The 22,500-nt window shown below is 60.7% G+C and overlaps 2 non-coding genes across 2 annotated transcripts; both read left to right on the forward strand.

The window, feature by feature from the left end:
* The first annotated feature begins 12,036 nt into the window (after positions 1–12,036).
* On the forward strand, positions 12,037–12,155 carry LOC131861892 (5S ribosomal RNA). Its single transcript, XR_009360922.1, has one exon. It is a non-coding gene; the product is annotated as a 5S ribosomal RNA (ribosomal RNA).
* Positions 12,156–19,972: 7,817 nt separating this feature from the next.
* On the forward strand, positions 19,973–20,091 carry LOC131861857 (5S ribosomal RNA). Its single transcript, XR_009360887.1, has one exon. It is a non-coding gene; the product is annotated as a 5S ribosomal RNA (ribosomal RNA).
* The last annotated feature ends 2,409 nt before the right edge of the window (positions 20,092–22,500 follow it).

A 22,500-nucleotide genomic window follows, 5' to 3' on the forward strand; every position in this document is an offset into this window, starting at 1 on the left:
TGGGCGAACACGAGATGCGCACAGGAAATCGATCAGCCCTCACAATGGCCCAAGGCCAGAGATCGGACTGCTACGATTTACCCCAACAATCATCGTGCCACTCTTCGCAGAGAGGTGATAGACGCCAACGAGCCCGCGCATAGCAATCGAGGTGTAAAAAGGGCGTTGAAGGCAGGAAGCCTGGACGAAAGAGGCTACGAGGTCACCTCGAAGCGGTCTAAGAATCGGGCGCACTTGGGGCGACTACCAGTGCCAACCCCTTATCCCGCGGTGCGTCCGACACACAGAAATTTCCAAGGCGGCCAAGGAGCCTCCCCGCATAGCAATCGGGGTGTGAGGTTACGGATGCAGCATTGATAGCAATCGAGGTGTGAGGCGAAGGATGCAGAAGTGAGAGCCGAGGGATGTAGCAGAGATAGCAATCGGGGTGTGTGATGCAGAAGAGATAGCAATCGAGGTGTGCGGTGGGAAGGGCCCAGCAGCCAGAATGCATGAAGCGACGGATGAAGCAGTGATGACAACCGGGCTGTGAGGAAAGGAGGGATGCAGCCAAGAAAGCAATCAGGGCTCGAGGCAAGGGATGCATCAAGGATAGCAATCATGTTGTGAGGCGAGATTCCAAAGGCTAAACGTGAGAGGCTGCAGGGTCGACTCAGAGAGGTCTATGCATGTGAGAGGCTGAAAGCAAGGTCGACTCGGAGCGGTCTATGCATCGGGCGCGCTTGGGGCGACTACCAGTGCCAACCCCTTATCCCGCGACGCGTCCGACAAAGAGAACGTTCCAAGGCGGCAGAGGAGGTTACCAGCCGAAGGATGCAGTAGCAATAACAGGTATAGTTCCGCGGCGGCCGAGAAGACTCACCGCATAGGAATCGGGATGCGAGGCGAGGGATGCGGCGGGAAGGCCCCGACGGCTAAACGGAAGAGGCTGCAGGGCCGCCTCGGAATGGTCCAAGCATCGGATGCGATTGGGACGACTACCAGTGCCAACCCCTTATCCCGCGATGCGTCCGATACACAGATAGTTCCAAGGCGGCCGAGGAGCCTCACCGCATATCAATCGGGGTGCGAGGCGAGGGATGGGGCGGGAAGGCCCCAACGGCTAGACGGAAGAGGCTTCAGGGCCACCTCGGAATGGTCCAAGCATCGGACGCGCTTGGGGCGACTGCCAGTGCCAACCCCTTATCCCGCGATGCGTCCGATACACAGATGGTTCCAAGGCGGCCGAGGAGCCTCACCGCATAGCAATCGGGGGTGCGAGGCGAGGGATGGGGCGGGAAGGCCCCAACGGCTAGACGGAAGAGGCTTCAGGGCCGCCTAGGAATGGTCCAAGCATCGGACACGCTTGGGGCGACTACCAGTGACAGCCCCCTATCCCGCGATGCGTCCGATACGAAGATGGTTCCAAGGCGGCCGAGGAGCCTCACCGCATAGCAATCGGGGTGCGAGGTGGGGGATGCGGCGAGATGGCCCCAACGGCTAGACGGAAGAGGCCACAGGGCCGCGTCGGAATAGTCCAAGCATCGGACGCGCTTGGGGCGACTACCAGTGACAACCCCTTATCCCGCGATGCGTCCGATACGAAGATAGTTCCAAGGCGGCCGAGGAGCCTCACCGCATAGCAATCGGGGTGCGAGGTGGGGGATGCGGCGAGATGGCCCCAACGGCTAGACGGAAGAGGCTGCAGGGCCGCCTCGGAATAGTCCAAGCATCGGACGCGCTTGGGGCCACTACCAGTGACAACCCCTTATCCCGCGATGCGTCCGATACGAAGATAGTTCCAAGGCGGCCGAAGAGCCTCACCGCATAGCAATCGGGGTGCGAGGTGGGGGATGCGGCGAGATGGCCCCAACGGCTAGACGGAAGAGGCCACAGGGCCGCCTCGGAATAGTCCAAGCATCGGACGCGCTTGGGGCGACTACCAGTGACAACCCCTTATCCCGCGATGCGTCCGATACGAAGATAGTTCCCAGGCGGCCGAGGAGCCTCACCGCATAGCAATCGGGGTGCGAGGCGAGGGATGCGGCGAGATGGCCCCAAAGGCTAGACGGAAGAGGCTGCAGGGCTGCCTCGGAATAGTCCAAGCATCGGACGCGCTTGGGGCGACTACCACTGCCAACCCCTTATCCCGCGATGCGTCCGATACACAGATAGTTCCGAGGCGGCCGAGGAGGTGGGGGATGCAGCGAGATGGCCCCAACGGCTAGACGGAAGAGGCTGCAGGGCCGCCTCGGAATAGTCCAAGCATCGGACGCGCTTGGGGCGACTACCAGTGACAACCCCTTATCCCGCGATGCGTCCGATACACAGATAGTTCCGAGGCGGCCAAGGAGCCTCACCGCATAGCAATCGTGGTGCGAGGTGGGGGATGCGGCGAGATGGCCCCAACGGCTAGACGGAAGAGGCTGCAGGGCCGCCTCGGAATGGTCCAAGCATCGGATGCGCTTGGGGCGACTACCACTGCCAACCCCTTATCCCGCGATGCGTCCGATACACAGATAGTTCCAAGGCGGCCGAGGAGCCTCACAGCATAGCAATCAGGGTGCGAGGCGAGGGATGCGGCGAGAAAGCCCCAACGGCTAGAGGGAAGAGGCTTCAGGTCCGCCTCGGAATGGTCCAAGCATCGGACGCGCTTGGGGCGACTACCAGTGACAACCCCTTATCCCGCGACGCGTCCGATACACAGATAGTTCCAAGGCGGCCGAGGAGCCTCACCGCATAGCAATCGGGGTGCGAGGCGAGGGATGCGGCGAGAAGGACCCAACGGCTACACGGAAGAGGCTTCGGGGCCGCCTCGGAATGGTCCAAGCATCGGACGCGCTTGGGGCGACTACCAGTGACAACCCCTTATCCCGCGACGCGTCCGATACACAGATAGTTCCAAGGCGGCCGAGGAGCCTCACCGCATAGCAATCGGGGTGCGAGGCGAGGGATGCGGCGAGAAGGACCCAACGGCTAGACGGAAGAGGCTTCGGGGCCGCCTCGGAATGGTCCAAGCATCGGACGCGCTTGGGGCGACTACCAGTGACAACCCCTTATCCCGCGACGCGTCCGATACACAGATAGTTCCAAGGCGGCCGAGGAGCCTCACCGCATAGCAATCGGGGTGCGAGGCGAGGGATGCGGCGAGAAGGACCCAACGGCTAGACGGAAGAGGCTTCGGGGCCGCCTCGGAATGGTCCAAGCATCGGACGCGCTTGGGGCGACTACCAGTGACAACCCCTTATCCCGCGACGCGTCCGATACACAGATAGTTCCAAGGCGGCCGAGGAGCCTCACCGCATAGCAATCGGGGTGCGAGGCGAGGGATGCGGCGAGAAGGACCCAACGGCTAGACGGAAGAGGCTTCGGGTCCGCCTCGGAATGGTCCAAGCATCGGACGCGCTTGGGGCGACTACCAGTGACAACCCCTTATCCCGCGACGCGTCCGATACACAGATAGTTCCAAGGCGGCCGAGGAGCCTCACCGCATAGCAATCGGGGTGCGAGGCGAGGGATGCGGCGAGAAGGACCCAACGGCTAGACGGAAGAGGCTTCGGGTCCGCCTCGGAATGGTCCAAGCATCGGACGCGCTTGGGGCGACTACCAGTGACAACCCCTTATCCCGCGACGCGTCCGATACACAGATAGTTCCGAGGCGGCCGAGGAGCCTCACCGCATAGCAATCGGGGTGCGAGGCGAAGGATGCGGCGAGAAGGACCCAACGGCTAGACGGAAGAGGCTTCGGGTCCGCCTCGGAATGGTCCAAGCATCGGACGCGCTTGGGGCGACTACCAGTGACAACCCCTTATCCCGCGACGCGTCCGATACACAGATAGTTCCAAGGCGGCCGAGGAGCCTCACCGCATAGCAATCGGGGTGCGAGGCGAGGGATGCGGCGAGAAGGACCCAACGGCTAGACGGAAGAGGCTTCAGGGCCGCCTCGGAATGGTCCAAGCATCGAACGCGCTTGGGGCGACTACCAGTGACAACCCCTTATCCCGCGACGCGTCCGATACACAGATAGTTCCGAGGCGGCCGAGGAGCCTCACCGCATAGCAATCGGGGTGCGAGGCGAGGGATGCGGCGAGAAGGACCCAACGGCTAGACGGAAGAGGCTTCAGGGCCGCCTCGGAATGGTCCAAGCATCGGACGCGCTTGGGGCGACTACCAGTGACAACCCCTTATCCCGCGACGCGTCCGATACACAGATAGTTCCGAGGCGGCCGAGGAGCCTCACCGCATAGCAATCGGGGTGCGAGGCGAGGGATGCGGCGAGAAGGACCCAACGGCTAGACGGAAGAGGCTTCAGGGCCGCCTCGGAATGGTCCAAGCATCGGACGCGCTTGGGGCGACTACCAATGACAACCCCTTATCCCGCGACGCGTCCGATACACAGATAGTTCCGAGGCGGCCGAGGAGCCTCACCGCATAGCAATCGGGGTGCGAGGCGAGGGATGCGGCGAGAAGGACCCAACGGCTAGACGGAAGAGGCTTCAGGGCCGCCTCGGAATGGTCCAAGCATCGGACGCGCTTGGGGCGACTACCAGTGACAACCCCTTATCCCGCGACGCGTCCGATACACAGATAGTTCCGAGGCGGCCGAGGAGCCTCACCGCATAGCAATCGGGGTGCGAGGCGAGGGATGCGGCGAGAAGGACCCAACGGCTAGACGGAAGAGGCTTCAGGGCCGCCTCGGAATGGTCCAAGCATCGGACGCGCTTGGGGCGACTACCGTTGCCAACCCCTTATCCCGCGATGCGTCTGATACACAGATAGTTCCGAGGCGGCCGAGGAGCCTCACCGCATAGCAATCGGGTTGCGAGGCAGATTATTGGGAAGGGAACCCCCTGGGATGCGGCTCAAGCAGTGCCCAAAGGGACTGGAATGCGGAATCACATCGAGAGACCCAAATGCTATACGAGGGCTCAAATCGAATTATCGATTTGGCCACGACATGGACGCATCGGAACGACTACCTTTGCCGAACCACTCGCAATTGCATCCATACCGAAACCAATAGACATTTCCGTTAGAGCCCTCGCATAGCATTCGGGAATCTCGCATGCCCCTCTAAATCGACCAATGCTGGCGCTCAATGAAAATCCGAGCGCTACCACCGTTCGAGCGCCAGCATTGGTCGAGTTAGAGGGGCACGGGGGAGAATGCTCCAGTCAACACCTCCCCTATATAAGTTATTTGTCCGATTCTCGCACAACCGTAGTCTGCCTCGTCGAATCAAACAACGGTCCCAGATTCCGACTTCCGTTCCGTAGAGACCCAAAAGCTAGATGGAGGCTCGCAAGAAAGAGAGTCGGCGCATAGCAATCGGGTTTCTCGAACGTTTAGGGACCGAGCTCACTTGCGGATAGGGCAAAATCCGCCAAGCAACCCAAAAGCTAGACGGGGGCTCGAATCGAATCGCCTAGGCGGCCACAACAACGACGTGTTGGATCGACTACCAGTGCCAAACCATTCAGCAAGACTAGTCTGTGTCGAGGCCGGATAGAGATTCTCAGAGAGCGCCCGCATAGCATTTAGGAGACCTGCCGCGTCCCTCACACTCGACAAATGGTGGTGCACGTTTATAAATCCGAGCGATCCCAACCCTTTCAAGCACCAACATCGGTCGAGATAGAGGGGCACGGAGGGGGCTGCGTGAGACAACACAGTCCCCTATATAAGTTATTTGTCCGATTCTCACACATCCGAAGAATGGTCATCAAATCGGACAACAGCCCAAACTTCCGACTTCCGTCCCAGAAAGCCCAAGAGCTATCTAAAACGTTCATGGCCGGAACTCGATCGCGGCTATACCAGTCCGCCAAGCAACCCAAAAGCTAGACTGGAGCTCTAGTCGAATCACCTCTGTGGCCATTGCAAGGACGTGTTGGAGCGACTACCATTGCCGAACCATTCCGCAGGTCGAGTCCATACCAAGGCCGCATAGAGATTCACGATGAGCTCCTGCATAGCAATCAGGAGACTTGCCGTGTCCATCACAATCGATAAATCCTGGTGCAAGATTTTTGCATCCGAGCGCTCCAACCAGTCGAGCACCAGCATCAATCGACATAAACGGGCACGGGGGGAGGATGCTCGAGAACACTACCTCCCCTATATAAGTTATTTGTCCGATTCTCAAGCAGCCGAAGTCTGGTCATCGAATCGGGTCAAAGACCACAACTTCCGACTTTACCCACAATGCAAGTCATCGAATCGAACATCGGCCCCCGAGTCGGACTCCATGCGTATGTCAGGTCATCGGACCCAAATTCCGCCTTCCTGCGCATGGCGGGCCATCAATATCAACTCGGTCATCGGACCCAAACTCCGCCTTTTTGCGTATGGCACGCCTTCAAATCGGTCATCGGACCCAAATTCCGCCTTCCTGTGCATGGCGGGCCATCAACATCAACTCGGTCATCGGACCCAAATTCCGCCTTTCTGCGCATGGCACGCCATCAACTCGGTCATCGGACCCAAATTCCGCCTTCCTGCGCATGGCAGGTCATCGGACACAAATTCAGACCTCGCCAATATGCCTACGTATCGAATCGGTCATCGGACCCAACTTCCGACTTCATCCATACTGTAGGGTCTTTGAGGTTGGCGCGGTGCGCTCAACCCAGGGAGTCGACCCATCGAAGCATACACCTCCCCTATATAAGCTATTTGTCCGATTCCCACACCTGTGTAGTTTGCACCTCTGACCAGGACATCGACCCCAACTTCCGAACTCGACTGCAACGACGGCACCAGCGCCTTGGTGCGCACCTTGCGACGCACAGTCCCAACATTCGCCTTCCTGCACATGGCAGGTCATCGGACCCAAATTCCGACCTCGCGAGTATGCCTACATATCGAATCGGTCATCGGACCCAACTTCCGACTTCATCCATACCGTAGGGTCTTTGAGGTTGGCGCGGTGCGCTCAACCCGGGGAGTCAACCCAACGAAGCATACACCTCCCCTATATAAGCTATTTGTCCGATTCCCACACCTGTGTAGTTTGCACCTCCGATCAAGACATCGACCCCAACTTCCGAACTCGCCTCCAACGACCGAACCAGCGCCTTGGTGCGCACCTTGCAACGCACAGTGCCAACATTCGCCTTCCTGCACGTGGCAGGTCATCGGACCCAAATTCCGACCTCGCGAGTATGCCTACATATCGAATCGGTCATCGGACCCAACTTCCGACTTCATCCATACCGTAGGGTCTTTGAGGTTGGCGCGGTGCGCTCAACCCGGGGAGTCGACCCAACGAAGCATACACCTCCCCTATATAAGCTATTTGTCCGATTCCCACACCTGTGTAGCTTGCACCTCCGATCAGGACATCGACCCCAACTTCCGAACTCGACTAAAAAGACCGCACCAGCGCCTTGGTGTGCACCTTGCAACGCACAGTGTCAACATTCGCCTTCCTGCACATGGCAGGTCATCGGACCCAAATTCCGACCTCATGAGCATACCTACTAATCGAATCGGTCATCGGACCCAACTTCCGACTTCATCCATACCGTAGGGTCTTTGAGGTTGGCGCGGTGCGCTCAACCTGGGGAGTCGACCCATCGAAGCATACACCTCCCCTATATAAGCTATTTGTCCGATTCCGACACCTGTGTAGTTTGCACCTCCGCTCAGGACATCGACCCCAACTTCCGAACTCGCCTGCAACGACCGAACCAGCGCCTTGGTGCGCACCAAAAGTGCGCACTTTTGGAGGGCACTTTTCTGCGCTCCAAAGGTGCGCACTTTTGGAGGGCACTTTTTGGAGGGCACTTTTCTGCGCTCCAAAGGTGCGCACTTTTGGAGGGCACTTTTTGGAGGGCACTTTTCTGCGCTCCAAAGGTGCGCACTTTTGGAGGGCACTTTTTGGAGGGCACTTTTCTGCGCTCCAAAGGTGCGCACTTTTGGAGGGCACTTTTTGGAGGGCACTTTTCTGCGCTCCAAAGGTGCGCACTTTTGGAGGGCACTTTTTGGAGGGCACTTTTCTGCGCTCCAAAGGTGCGCACTTTTGGAGGGCACTTTTTGGAGGGCACTTTTCTGCGCTCCAAAGGTGCGCACTTTTGGAGGGCACTTTTTGGAGGGCACTTTTCTGCGCTCCAAAGGTGCGCACTTTTGGAGGGCACTTTTTGGAGGGCACTTTTCTGCGCTCCAAAGGTGCGCACTTTTGGAGGGCACTTTTTGGAGGGCACTTTTCTGCGCTCCAAAGGTGCGCACTTTTGGAGGGCACTTTTTGGAGGGCACTTTTCTGCGCTCCAAAGGTGCGCACTTTTGGAGGGCACTTTTGTGCACTCCAAAGGTGCGCACTTTTGGAGGGCACTTTTCCTGTGCTCCAAAGGTGCACACCTAGGTGAGCACCTTCGACCACACCTTGTAGCACACCAAACTCTGACTTTCGACTTCATCCGCAATGCAGGGTCTTTGAGGTTGGCGCAATGCGCACAACCAGGGGAGTCGACCCATCAAACCCAACACCTCCCCTATATAAGCTATTTGTCTGATTCTCATACATGCGTAGCCTGCAGGAGCAATTAGGACATCGACCCCAACTTTCGGCTTCTAAACGAAAACAAGGTCTTTGAGGTTGGTGTAATGCGAACAACTAGGGGAGTCAACCCATCAAACCCAACACCTCCCCTATATAAGCTATTTGTCTGATTCTCATACATGTGTAGTCTACAGGAGCAATTAGGACATCGACCCCAACTTTTGACTTCTTAACGAAAACAAGGTCTTTGAGGTTGACGTAATGCGCACAACCAGGGGAGTCGACCCATCAAACCCAACACCTCCCCTATATAAGCTATTTGTCCGATTCTCATACATGTGTAGCCTGCAGGAGCCATTAGGACATTGACCCCAACTTTTGACTTCTTAACGAAAACAAGGTCTTTGAGGTTGGCGTAATGCGCACAACCAAGGGAGTTGACCCATCAAACCCAACACCTCCCCTATATAAGCTATTTGTCTGATTCTCATACATGTGTAGCCTGCAACAACGATTAGGACATCCACCCCAACTTCTGAATTCGTCTGCGTTGACCGCACCAAAGGTGCACGCCTTGGTGCTCACCAAAATCCGACTTCCGACTTCTTCTGCTATGCGGGGTCTTTGAGGTTGGCGCAGTGCGCACAACCAGGGGAGTCAACCCACCGAATGCAACACCTCCCCTATATAAGCTATTTGTCTGATTCTCATACATGCGTAGACTGCAGCAATGATTAGGACATCCACCCCAACTTTTGACTTCTTAAACAAGACAGGGTCTTTGAAGTTGGTGCAGTGCACACAACCAGGGGAGTCGACCCATCAAACGCAACACCTCCCCTATATAAAGCTATTTGTCCGATTCTCATACGTGTAGTCTGCAGCAGCGATTAGGACATCGACCCCAACTTCCGAATTCGTTTGCATTGACCGCACCAAAGGTGCACGCCTTGGTGTGCACCCTGGAGTGCACTTTGGTGCTCACCTCGGTGCACACTTTGGTGTGCACCTCGGTGTGCACCAAAGGTGCGCACCTTGGAGCGCACCAAAGGTGTACACTTTGGAGCGCACCACATAGGGTCTTTGAGAGGTTGGCGCAGTGCGCACACCAAGGTGGGTGTTGAGGTGCGTGCCGAGGTGGGTGGGTGCTAGGGTGCGCTCCATGGTGGGTGCCAGGGTGGGTGCGTGCTAGGGTGGATTCCAAAGAGGGTCATAGGGTGGGTGCCAAGGTGGGTTGGTGATATAGTGGGTTCAAAGGTGGGTACTAGGGTGGGTTCCAAGGTGGGTCACAAGTTGGGTGCCAGGATGCGTGGGTGTTAGGTTGGGTGCCAAGGTGGGCTCCTGCGTGGGTGGGTGCTAGGGTGGGTTTCAAGGTGGACGCGAGGGCGGGTGCCAAGGTGGGTAACAAGTTGGGTGTTAGGATGGGTGAGTGCTAGAGTGGGTGCCAAGGTGGGTGGGTGCTAAGGTGGATGCCAAGGTGGTTCACAGGGTGGGTGGGTTCTAGGGTGAGTTCCAAGGTGGGTCACAGGTTCAGTGCTAGGGTGGGTGTCAAGGCGGGTGTCGAGGTGCCTGGGTGCTAGGGTGTGGATGCCAATGTGGGTCATAGGGTGGGTACTAGGGTGGGCTGCAATGTGGGTGCCAAGGTGGGTAACATGCTCGGTGGGTTCTAAATTGGGTGCCAGGGTGGGTGTGCACCCACCTTGCCCGAGGTGGGTGCCAAGGTGCCAGTGTGGGTGGGTGCTAAGGTGGATGCCAAGGTGGGTGAGAAGGTGGGTGATAGGTTGAGTGGTAGGATGGGTGGGTGCCAAGATGGGTCACAGGGTGGGTGCAAGGGTGGGTAGGTGCTAGGGTTGGTGTCAGGGTGGGTGGGTGCTAGGTTGGGTTCCAAGGTGGGTGCGAGGGTGAGTGTCAAGGTGGGTCACAGGTTAGGTGCTAGGATGGGTGAGTGCTAGGGTGCAAAGGTGCCAGGGTGGGTGCTAGGATGGGTCGATGCTAGGGTGAGTGGCAAGGTGGGTCCACAAGTGTCAAGGTGGGTGCCGAGGTGGGTGCCAAGTCGGCGACTGCTATGGTGGATGCCAAGGTGGGTCACGGGGTGGGTGCCAAGTTGCTAGGTTGGGTTCCAAGGTGGGTGCCAACGTGGGTGCTAGGGTGCGTGGGTTAAAGGGTGTGTCACAACGTGGGTGCCAGGATGGGTGCGCACCCACACTGGCCAAGACGGGTGCGGGTGCAAGGTTGGGTTCCAAGCCCGGTCACAGGCTGGGTGCTAGGATGGGTGGGTGCCAAGGTGGGCACCAGGGTGGGTGCACCCACCCTGGCCAAGGTGGGTCACGGGGTGGGTCCTAGGGTGGGTAACGGGGTGGGTACTAAGGTGCGTGCCAAGGTGGGTCATAGGGTGGGTGCCAAGGTGGGCACCAGGGTGGGTGTGCACCAACCCTAGCCAGGGTAGGTCACGGGGTGGTTGTCGGGGTGGGCGTCAAGGAGCCAAGGTGGGTGGCAAGTAGCCAAGTTGCGTGCCAAGGTGGGTGTCGGGGTGGGTGCCAAGGATCCAAGGTGGGTGCCAAGGAACCAAGGTGGGTGTCTGGGTGGGTGCCGAGGTGGGAGCCAGGGTGGGTCCCAAGGTGAGTGCAAAGGTGGGTGCCAGGGTCAAGGTGAGTGCCAATGTGGGTTCCAAGGTGCCAGGGTCAGGGTGAGTGCCAATGTGGGTTCAAAGGTGCTAAGTTGGGTGCGAGGTTGGGTGCGAGGGTGGGTGGGTGCCAAGGTGTGCTAGGTGGAAGCCCGGGTGGGTCGGCATCCCATGGGTGTCGAGTTGGGTGCCTGATGGGTGCTTCTTGTCAAGTTTTAGTCGTCGGGACTCATTTCGAGCCTTAGAGGTCGTTTCTTGTCCGGTTGCCCTGTCTTCGACCTGGGAACCCAATTTTGGTCCTCGGGTCCCATTTTTTTTTGTCTCGCATCCCACTTTTGGCCTGTGGCCTTTTCGGGGTCGATTCTCGTTTTGGGCATCAGAGCATGTTTCTTCTCCTAAAACCCAATATTTGTTTATTAAGTCTCGGAACACATTTTTGTTCTCGTGGACCCATCATGGGTCTTGGAACGCATTTGTGGTCCTTGGGTCCCATTTTGCATCCCGAAACTTGTGTTTTGGTGCTTGATCCCTATTTTGGGTGCCCACCTTGCACCAAGTGCGCACCCGGGGCAAACCGAGCGCCTTGGTGCACCGGGGCAAGATCGAGCGTGCACCCGAGGCGCCCCGAACATGCACCAAGGTGCACTCGGCCCACATGTGAGCGCAGGTCGTTGCGCCCGAGGTGGTGTGTGGGCACCGCGTTGCAGACGGGACACTGCACGCACACGACGCCCCCTCCAGGTGCACGCACGTAGGCCGGGCCGGGTGCACACCCGACGCCCTAGCAAGGTGCGCGCACCCGGGCAGGGCTCACACTTGGCGAACGGGGCGCACTTCGCGAGGGAGGGTGTGCACCTCGACGGGGGTGGGTGGCCGGGGTGGATTCGCACGTGGGTCGCGGTTTGCTAAGTACACACTGCGACAAGCTCATAACGGGTGCGATCATACCAGCATTAGTGCACCGGATCCCATCAGAACTCCGCAGTTAAGCGCGCTTGGGCCGGAGTAGTACTGGGATGGGTGACCTCCCGGGAAGTCCCGGTGTTGCACCCTTTTTTAGTTTTTCGCCGGGCGTCGCAATGCTATTTGAATAAACCTTTTGCCCGTTTGCGTTCTCGTCGGGGCCGGGCCGGGCCGGGGTGCGCTGCCCGCACTACCGCGCGCGCGGGGGCGACACCGAGCGCGCACCCGAGGCGCCCCGAGCACACAGGCCACGGTGCAACCCGGGCGTTGTGCGCGCACCCCGGTGCGCCCGAGGTGCTGCGCGCGCACCCAGGTGAAATCGGTGTGCACCTCGGCCAGTGCGCGCTCGGTCGAGTCGCGCACGTTGGCCAAGGTGCACGGTGATGTTTCTTACTCTAAGGTTCCGCACCAGACGCCCGGGACAGGTGAGCGAAGCTGGGCGGGGCCGGGTGCGCGGCCGGGGCAGGTGCACGCAGCTGGAGAGAGCTTTGGAGCACACTTCGGAGCGCACCAATGATGCGCTCCATTCAAAAGTTTCCTGAAAAGGCAAAAAAAGTTGAGATTATAGAATTTCCCACTTGAGAGATTGTAAAAAAAAAAAATTTAAAATGAAGGAAACGCGGGTGCCAAGGTGTGCGCAGCCCAGCCAAGGTGTGCGCACCAAGGCGCCCACCCTGGCGAAGGTGCACGCAAGGTGCGCACCCGAGGCAAACCGGACAATTAACCCAACTTTCGACTTCGCGCGCACCTTGGAGCGCACTTCGGAGCGCTCCTTGGTGCGCACCAATCTTGGGCACCTCGGAGTGCACCATGGCGCCCACCAAGGTGCGCACCCGGGGCAAACCGAGCTCCGACTTCGTGCGCACCTTGGAGCGCACGAAAGGTGCGCACCATGGCGCCCACCAAGGTGCGCAGCCCAGCCAAGGCGTGCGCATCAAGGTGCGCACCCTGGCGAAGGTGCGCACCCGGGGCAAACCGAGCTCCGACTTCGTGCGCACCTTGGAGCGCACAAAAGGTGCGCAACCCAGCCAAGGTGTGCGCACCCCGGTCAAACCGAGCTCCGAATCGTGCGCACCAGAGGTGCACGCCATCGTGCGCACCTTGGAGCACACTTCGGAGCCCTCCTTGGTGCGCGCCGATGTTGCGCACCTCGGAGCGCACCCGGGGAAAACAATGCAATTAACCCGACTTTCGACTTCGTGGGCACCTCGGAGCGCTCTCGGGTTCGCACCTCGGAGCACACCGAGGTGCGCACCTTTGATGCGCTGCCTTCACCAATTTCCAGAAAAGGCAAGAAAACATTGAGAAGGTGTGCGCACCGAGGTGCCCACCCTGGCGAAGGTGCACGCGAGGTGCGCACCCGGGGCAAACCGGGCTCCGACTTCGTGCACGCCGCACCTTGGAGCACACTTCGGAGCGCTCCTTGGTGCGCACCAGGGCGCGCAACCCAGCCGAGGTGCCCACCCCGGCGAAGGTGCACGCGAGGTGCGCACCCGGGGCAAACCGGGCTCCGACTTCGTGCACGCCATGGTGCCCACCGCGGCGAAGGTGCACGCGAGGTGCGCACCCGGGGCAAACCGGGCTCCGACTTCGTGCACGCCGCACCTTGGAGCACACTTCGGAGCGCTCCTTGGTGCGCACCATGGTGCCCACCAGGGCGCGCAACCCCGCCGAAGGTGCACGCGAGGTGCGCACCCGGGGCAAACCGGGCTCCGACTTCGTGCACGCCGCACCTTGGAGCACACTTCGGAGCGCTCCTTGGTGCGCACCATGGTGCCCACCAGGGCGCGCAACCCCGCCGAAGGTGCACGCGAGGTGCGCACCCGGGGCAAACCGGGCTCCGACTTCGTGCACGCCATGGTGCGCACCGCGGCGAAGGTGCGCACCCGGGGCAAACCGGGCTCCGACTTCGTGCACGCCGCACCTTGGAGCACACTTCGGAGCGCTCCTTGGTGCGCACCAGGGCGCGCAACCCAGCCGAGGTGCCCACCCCGGCGAAGGTGCACGCGAGGTGCGTACCCGGGGCAAACCGGGCTCCGACTTCGTGCACGCCGCACCTTGGAGCACACTTCGGAGCGCTCCTTGGTGCGCACCATGGTGCCCACCAGGCCGCGCAACCCAGCCAAGGTGTGCGCACCAAGGTGCACGCGAGGTGCGCACCCGGGGCAAACCGGGGTCCGACTTCGTGCACGCCGCACCTTGGAGCACACATCGGGGCGCTCCCGGGTTCGCACCGGCGTTGCGCACCGTGGTGGGCACCTCGGAGCACACCAAGGTGGGCAGCGAGGTGCGCACCTTTGATGCGATGCCTTCACTAATTTCCATAAAAGGCAAAAAAAAAACGAGATTTTAAAATTTCCGTTTTGAAAGATAGTGAGAAAAAGGGAATGCTGGTGCCATCTTGAGCCCGCCCTGGTGCGCAGCCCAGCCAAGGTGTGCGCACCAAGGTGCCCACCCTGGCGAAGGTGCGCGCCCGGGCAATTAATCCAACTTCCAACTTCGCGCGCGCCAGGGTGGGAGCGCACCCAACAACCGGGCCTGGGAAGAGCCAATGCGAGAAACCCCACCAAACGCTCTGACAAAAAAAGAGGGGGCGCTCCAGTAACCCCGCTTCGGAGCGCACCCTGGGCAAACCCAGCCAAGGTGCCCACCCCGGCCAAGGTGCAGGCGAGGTGCGCACCCGGGGCAAACCGGGCTCCGACAACGTGCACGCCGCACCTTGGAGCACACTTCGTAGCGCTCCCGGGTGCGCACCTCAGAGCACACCAAGGTGGGCAGCGAGGTGCGCACCTTTGATGCGCTGCCTTCACTAATTTCCAGAAAAGGCAAAAAAAAAAGGAGATTTTAAAATTTCCGTTTTGAAAGATAGTGAAAAAAACGGAACGCGCGTGCCATCTTGAGCCCGCCCTGGTGCGCAGCCCAGGTAAGGTGCCCACCCTGGCAAAGGTGCGCACCCGGGCAATTAACCCTACTTCCGACTTCGTGCGCGCCAGGGTGGCAACCGGGCCTCGGAAGAGCCAATGCGAGAAACCCCACCAAACGCTCCGACAAAAAAAGAGGCGGCGCTCCAATAACCCCGCTTCGGAGCGCAGCCGGGGCAAACCCAGCCAAGGTGCCCACCCCGACGAAGGTGCACGCGAGGTGCGCACCCGGGGCAAACCGGGCTCCGACAACGTGCACGCAGCACCTTGGAGCACACTTCGAAGCACTCCCGGGTGCCCACCGGCGTTGCGCACCGTGGTGGGCAGCGAGGTGCGCACCTTTGATGCGCTGCCTTCACTAATTTCCAGAAAAAGGCAAAAAAAAATGAGATTTTAAAATTTCCGTTTTGAAAGATAGTGAAAAAAAAGGAACGCGGGTGCCATCTTGAGCCCGCCCTGGTGCGCAGCCCAGGCAAGGCATGCGCACCAAGGTGCCCACCCGAGGTGCACACCCGGGGCAAACCGGGCTCCGACTTCGTGCAGGCCGCACCTTGGAGCACACTTCGGAGCGCTCCTTGGTGCGCACCATGGTGCCCACCAGGGCGCGCAACCCAGCCAAGGTCTGCACACCAAGGTGCCCACCCCGGCGAAGGTGCACGCGAGGTGCGCACCCGGGGCAAACCGGGCTCCGACTTCGTGCACGCCATGGTGCCCACCGCGGCGAAGGTGCACGCGAGGTGCGCACCCGGGGCAAACCGGGCTCCGACTTCGTGCACGCCGCACCTTGGAGCACACTTCGGAGCGCTCCTTGGTGCGCACCATGGTGCCCACCAGGGCGCGCAACCCAGCCAAGGTGTGCGCACCAAGGTGCACGCGAGGTGCGCACCCGGGGCAAACCGGGGTCCGACTTCGTGCACGCCGCACCTTGGAGCACACATCGGAGCGCTCCCAGGTTCGCACCAGCGTTGCGCACCTTTGATGCGCTGCCTTCACTAATTTCAAGAAAAGGCAAAAAAAAACGAGATTTTAAAATTTCCGTTCTGAAAGATAGTGAAAAAAACGGAACGCGGGTGCCATCTTGAGCCCTTCCTGGTGCGCAGCCCAGGCAAGTTGTGCGCACCAAGGTGCCCACCCTGGCGGAGGTGCGCGCCCGGGGCAATCCGGGCTCCGACTTCGTGCACTGCATGGTGCCCACCAAGGCGCGCAACCCAGCCAAGGTGCCCACCGCAGCGAAGGTGCACGCGAGGTGCGCACCCGAGGTGCACACCCGGGGCAAACCGGGCTCCGACTTCGTGCACGCCGCACCTTGGAGCACACTTCAGAGCGCTCCTTGGTGCGCACCAGGGCGCGCAACCCAGCCGAGGTGCCCACCCCGGCGAAGGTGCACGCGAGGTGCGCACCCGGGGCAAACCGGGCTCCGACTTCGTGCACGCCATGGTGCCCACCGCGGCGAAGGTGCGCACCCGGGGCAAACCGGGCTCCGACTTCGTGCACGCCGCACCTTGGAGCACACTTCGGAGCGCTCCTTGGTGCGCACCATGGTGCCCACCAGGCCGCGCAACCCAGCCAAGGTGTGCGCACCAAGGTGCACGCGAGGTGCGCACCCGGGGCAAACCGGGGTCCGACTTCGTGCACGCCGCACCTTGGAGCACACATCGGGGCGCTCCCGGGTTCGCACCGGCGTTGCGCACCGTGGTGGGCACCTCGGAGCACACCAAGGTGGGCAGCGAGGTGCGCACCTTTGATGCGATGCCTTCACTAATTTCCATAAAAGGCAAAAAAAAAACGAGATTTTAAAATTTCCGTTTTGAAAGATAGTGAGAAAAAGGGAATGCTGGTGCCATCTTGAGCCCGCCCTGGTGCGCAGCCCAGCCAAGGTTTGCGCACCAAGGTGCCCACCCTGGCGAAGGTGCGCGCCCGGGCAATTAACCCAACTTCCAACTTCGCGCGCGCCAGGGTGGGAGCGCACCCAACAACCGGGCCTGGGAAGAGCCAATGCGAGAAACCCCACCAAACTCTCTGACAAAAAAAGAGGGGGCGCTCCAGTAACCCCGCTTCGGAGCGCACCCTGGGCAAACCCAGCCAAGGTGCCCACCCCGGCCAAGGTGCAGGCGAGGTGCGCACCCGGGGCAAACCGGGCTCCGACAACGTGCACGCCGCACCTTGGAGCACACTTCGTAGCGCTCCCGGGTGCGCACCTCAGAGCACACCAAGGTGGGCAGCGAGGTGCGCACCTTTGATGCGCTGCCTTCACTAATTTCCAGAAAAGGCAAAAAAAAAAGGAGATTTTAAAATTTCCGTTTTGAAAGATAGTGAAAAAAACGGAACGCGCGTGCCATCTTGAGCCCGCCCTGGTGCGCAGCCCAGGTAAGGTGCCACCCTGGCAAAGGTGCGCACCCGGGCAATTAACCCTACTTCCGACTTCGTGCGCGCCAGGGTGGCAACCGGGCCTCGGAAGAGCCAATGCGAGAAACCCCACCAAACGCTCCGACAAAAAAAGAGGCGGCGCTCCAATAACCCCGCTTCGGAGCGCAGCCGGGGCAAACCAAGCCAAGGTGCCCACCCCGACGAAGGTGCACGCGAGGTGCGCACCCGGGGCAAACCGGGCTCCGACAACGTGCACGCAGCACCTTGGAGCACACTTCGAAGCACTCCCGGGTGCCCACCGGCGTTGCGCACCGTGGTGGGCAGCGAGGTGCGCACCTTTGATGCGCTGCCTTCACTAATTTCCAGAAAAAGGCAAAAAAAAATGAGATTTTAAAATTTCCGTTTTGAAAGATAGTGAAAAAAAAGGAACGCGGGTGCCATCTTGAGCTCGCCCTGGTGCGCAGCCCAGGCAAGGCATGCGCACCAAGGTGCCCACCCGAGGTGCACACCCGGGGCAAACCGGGCTCCGACTTCGTGCAGGCCGCACCTTGGAGCACACTTCGGAGCGCTCCTTGGTGCGCACCATGGTGCCCACCAGGGCGCACCCGAGGCAAACCGGGCTCCGACTTCGTGCACGCCGCACCTTGGAGCACACATCGGAGCGCTCCCAGGTTCGCACCAGCGTTGCGCACCTTTGATGCGCTGCCTTCACTAATTTCCAGAAAAGGCAAAAAAAAACGATATTTTAAAATTTCCGTTCTGAAAGATAGTGAAAAAAACGGAACGCGGGTGCCATCTTGAGCCCTTCCTGATGCGCAGCCCAGGCAAGTTGTGCGCACCAAGGTGCCCACCCTGGCGGAGGTGCGCGCCCGGGGCAAACCGGGCTCCGACTTCGTGCACTGCATGGTGCCCACCAAGGCGCGCAACCCAGCCAAGGTGCCCACCGCAGCGAAGGTGCACGCGAGGTGCGCACCCGAGGTGCACACCCGGGGCAAACCGGGCTCCGACTTCGTGCACGCCGCACCTTGGAGCACACTTCAGAGCGCTCCTTGGTACGCACCAGGGCGCGCAACCCAGCCAAGGTGCTCACCCCGGCGAAGGTGCACGCGAGGTGCGCACCCGGGGCAAACCGGGCTCGGACTTCGTGCACGCCGCACCTTGGAGCACACATCGGAGCGCTCCCGGGTTCGCACCAGCATTGCGCACCTTTGATGCGCTGCCTTCACTAATTTCCAGAAAAGGCAAAAAAAAGAAAAAAATGAGATTTTAAAATTTCCGTTTTGAAAGATAGTGAAAAAAACGGAACGCGGGTGCCATCTTGAGCCCGCCCTGGTGTGCAGCCCAGGCAAGTTGTGCGCACCAAGGCACCCACCCTGGCCAAGGTGGGTCACGGGGTGGGTCCTAGGGTGGGTAACGGGGTGGGTACTAAGGTGCGTGCCAAGGTGGGTCATAGGGTGGGTGCCAAGGTGGGCACCAGGGTGGGTGTGCACCAACCCTAGCCAGGGTAGGTCACGGGGTGGTTGTCGGGGTGGGCGTCAAGGAGCCAAGGTGGGTGGCAAGTAGCCAAGTTGCGTGCCAAGGTGGGTGTCGGGGTGGGTGCCAAGGATCCAAGGTGGGTGCCAAGGAACCAAGGTGGGTGTCTGGGTGGGTGCCGAGGTGGGAGCCAGGGTGGGTCCCAAGGTGAGTGCAAAGGTGGGTGCCAGGGTCAAGGTGAGTGCCAATGTGGGTTCCAAGGTGCCAGGGTCAGGGTGAGTGCCAATGTGGGTTCAAAGGTGCTAAGTTGGGTGCGAGGTTGGGTGCGAGGGTGGGTGGGTGCCAAGGTGTGCTAGGTGGAAGCCCGGGTGGGTCGGCATCCCATGGGTGTCGAGTTGGGTGCCTGATGGGTGCTTCTTGTCAAGTTTTAGTCGTCGGGACTCATTTCGAGCCTTAGAGGTCGTTTCTTGTCCGGTTGCCCTGTCTTCGACCTGGGAACCCAATTTTGGTCCTCGGGTCCCATTTTTTTTTGTCTCGCATCCCACTTTTGGCCTGTGGCCTTTTCGGGGTCGATTCTCGTTTTGGGCATCAGAGCATGTTTCTTCTCCTAAAACCCAATATTTGTTTATTAAGTCTCGGAACACATTTTTGTTCTCGTGGACCCATCATGGGTCTTGGAACGCATTTGTGGTCCTTGGGTCCCATTTTGCATCCCGAAACTTGTGTTTTGGTGCTTGATCCCTATTTTGGGTGCCCACCTTGCACCAAGTGCGCACCCGGGGCAAACCGAGCGCCTTGGTGCACCGGGGCAAGATCGAGCGTGCACCCGAGGCGCCCCGAACATGCACCAAGGTGCACTCGGCCCACATGTGAGCGCAGGTCGTTGCGCCCGAGGTGGTGTGTGGGCACCGCGTTGCAGACGGGACACTGCACGCACACGACGCCCCCTACAGGTGCACGCACGTAGGCCGGGCCGGGTGCACACCCGACGCCCTAGCAAGGTGCGCGCACCCGGGCAGGGCTCACACTTGGCGAACGGGGCGCACTTCGCGAGGGAGGGTGTGCACCTCGACGGGGGTGGGTGGCCGGGGTGGATTCGCACGTGGGTCGCGGTTTGCTAAGTACACACTGCGACAAGCTCATAACGGGTGCGATCATACCAGCGTTAGTGCACCGGATCCCATCAGAACTCCGCAGTTAAGCGCGCTTGGGCCGGAGTAGTACTGGGATGGGTGACCTCCCGGGAAGTCCCGGTGTTGCACCCTTTTTTAGTTTTTCGCCGGGCATCGCAATGCTATTTGAATAAACCTTTTGCCCGTTTGCGTTCTCGTCGGGGCCGGGCCGGGCCGGGGTGCGCTGCCCGCACTACCGCGCGCGCGGGGGCGACACCGAGCGCGCACCCGAGGCGCCCCGAGCACACAGGCCACGGTGCAACCCGGGCGTTGTGCGCGCACCCCGGTGCGCCCGAGGTGCTGCGCGCGCACCCAGGTGAAATCGGTGTGCACCTCGGCCAGTGCGCGCTCGGTCGAGTCGCGCACGTTGGCCAAGGTGCACGGTGATGTTTCTTACTCTAAGGTTCCGCACCAGACGCCCGGGACAGGTGAGCGAAGCTGGGCGGGGCCGGGTGCGCGGCCGGGGCAGGTGCACGCAGCTGGAGAGAGCTTTGGAGCACACTTCGGAGCGCACCAATGATGCGCTCCATTCAAAAGTTTCCTGAAAAGGCAAAAAAAGTTGAGATTATAGAATTTCCCACTTGAGAGATTGTAAAAAAAAAAAATTTAAAATGAAGGAAACGCGGGTGCCAAGGTGTGCGCAGCCCAGCCAAGGTGTGCGCACCAAGGCGCCCACCCTGGCGAAGGTGCACGCAAGGTGCGCACCCGAGGCAAACCGGACAATTAACCCAACTTTCGACTTCGCGCGCACCTTGGAGCGCACTTCGGAGCGCTCCTTGGTGCGCACCAATCTTGGGCACCTCGGAGTGCACCATGGCGCCCACCAAGGTGCGCACCCGGGGCAAACCGAGCTCCGACTTCGTGCGCACCTTGGAGCGCACGAAAGGTGCGCACCATGGCGCCCACCAAGGTGCGCAGCCCAGCCAAGGCGTGCGCATCAAGGTGCGCACCCTGGCGAAGGTGCGCACCCGGGGCAAACCGAGCTCCGACTTCGTGCGCACCTTGGAGCGCACAAAAGGTGCGCAACCCAGCCAAGGTGTGCGCACCCCGGTCAAACCGAGCTCCGAATCGTGCGCACCAGAGGTGCACGCCATCGTGCGCACCTTGGAGCACACTTCGGAGCCCTCCTTGGTGCGCGCCGATGTTGCGCACCTCGGAGCGCACCCGGGGAAAACAATGCAATTAACCCGACTTTCGACTTCGTGGGCACCTCGGAGCGCTCTCGGGTTCGCACCTCGGAGCACACCGAGGTGCGCACCTTTGATGCGCTGCCTTCACCAATTTCCAGAAAAGGCAAGAAAACATTGAGAAGGTGTGCGCACCGAGGTGCCCACCCTGGCGAAGGTGCACGCGAGGTGCGCACCCGGGGCAAACCGGGCTCCGACTTCGTGCACGCCGCACCTTGGAGCACACTTCGGAGCGCTCCTTGGTGCGCACCAGGGCGCGCAACCCAGCCGAGGTGCCCACCCCGGCGAAGGTGCACGCGAGGTGCGCACCCGGGGCAAACCGGGCTCCGACTTCGTGCACGCCATGGTGCCCACCGCGGCGAAGGTGCACGCGAGGTGCGCACCCGGGGCAAACCGGGCTCCGACTTCGTGCACGCCGCACCTTGGAGCACACTTCGGAGCGCTCCTTGGTGCGCACCATGGTGCCCACCAGGGCGCGCAACCCCGCCGAAGGTGCACGCGAGGTGCGCACCCGGGGCAAACCGGGCTCCGACTTCGTGCACGCCGCACCTTGGAGCACACTTCGGAGCGCTCCTTGGTGCGCACCATGGTGCCCACCAGGGCGCGCAACCCCGCCGAAGGTGCACGCGAGGTGCGCACCCGGGGCAAACGGGGCTCCGACTTCGTGCACGCCGCACCTTGGAGCACACTTCGGAGCGCTCCTTGGTGCGCACCAGGGCGCGCAACCCAGCCGAGGTGCCCACCCCGGCGAAGGTGCGTACCCGGGGCAAACCGGGCTCCGACTTCGTGCACGCCGCACCTTGGAGCACACTTCGGAGCGCTCCTTGGTGCGCACCATGGTGCCCACCAGGCCGCGCAACCCAGCCAAGGTGTGCGCACCAAGGTGCACGCGAGGTGCGCACCCGGGGCAAACCGGGGTCCGACTTCGTGCACGCCGCACCTTGGAGCACACATCGGGGCGCTCCCGGGTTCGCACCGGCGTTGCGCACCGTGGTGGGCACCTCGAAGCACACCAAGGTGGGCAGCGAGGTGCGCACCTTTGATGCGATGCCTTCACTAATTTCCATAAAAGGCAAAAAAAAAACGAGATTTTAAAATTTCCGTTTTGAAAGATAGTGAGAAAAAGGGAATGCTGGTGCCATCTTGAGCCCGCCCTGGTGCGCAGCCCAGCCAAGGTGTGCGCACCAAGGTGCCCACCCTGGCGAAGGTGCGCGCCCGGGCAATTAACCCAACTTCCAACTTCGCGCGCGCCAGGGTGGGAGCGCACCCAACAACCGGGCCTGGGAAGAGCCAATGCGAGAAACCCCACCAAACG

The sequence above is a fragment of the Cryptomeria japonica genome, unplaced genomic scaffold, assembly GCF_030272615.1.
Source record: "Cryptomeria japonica unplaced genomic scaffold, Sugi_1.0 HiC_scaffold_33, whole genome shotgun sequence".
Lineage (NCBI taxonomy): Eukaryota > Viridiplantae > Streptophyta > Pinopsida > Cupressales > Cupressaceae > Cryptomeria > Cryptomeria japonica.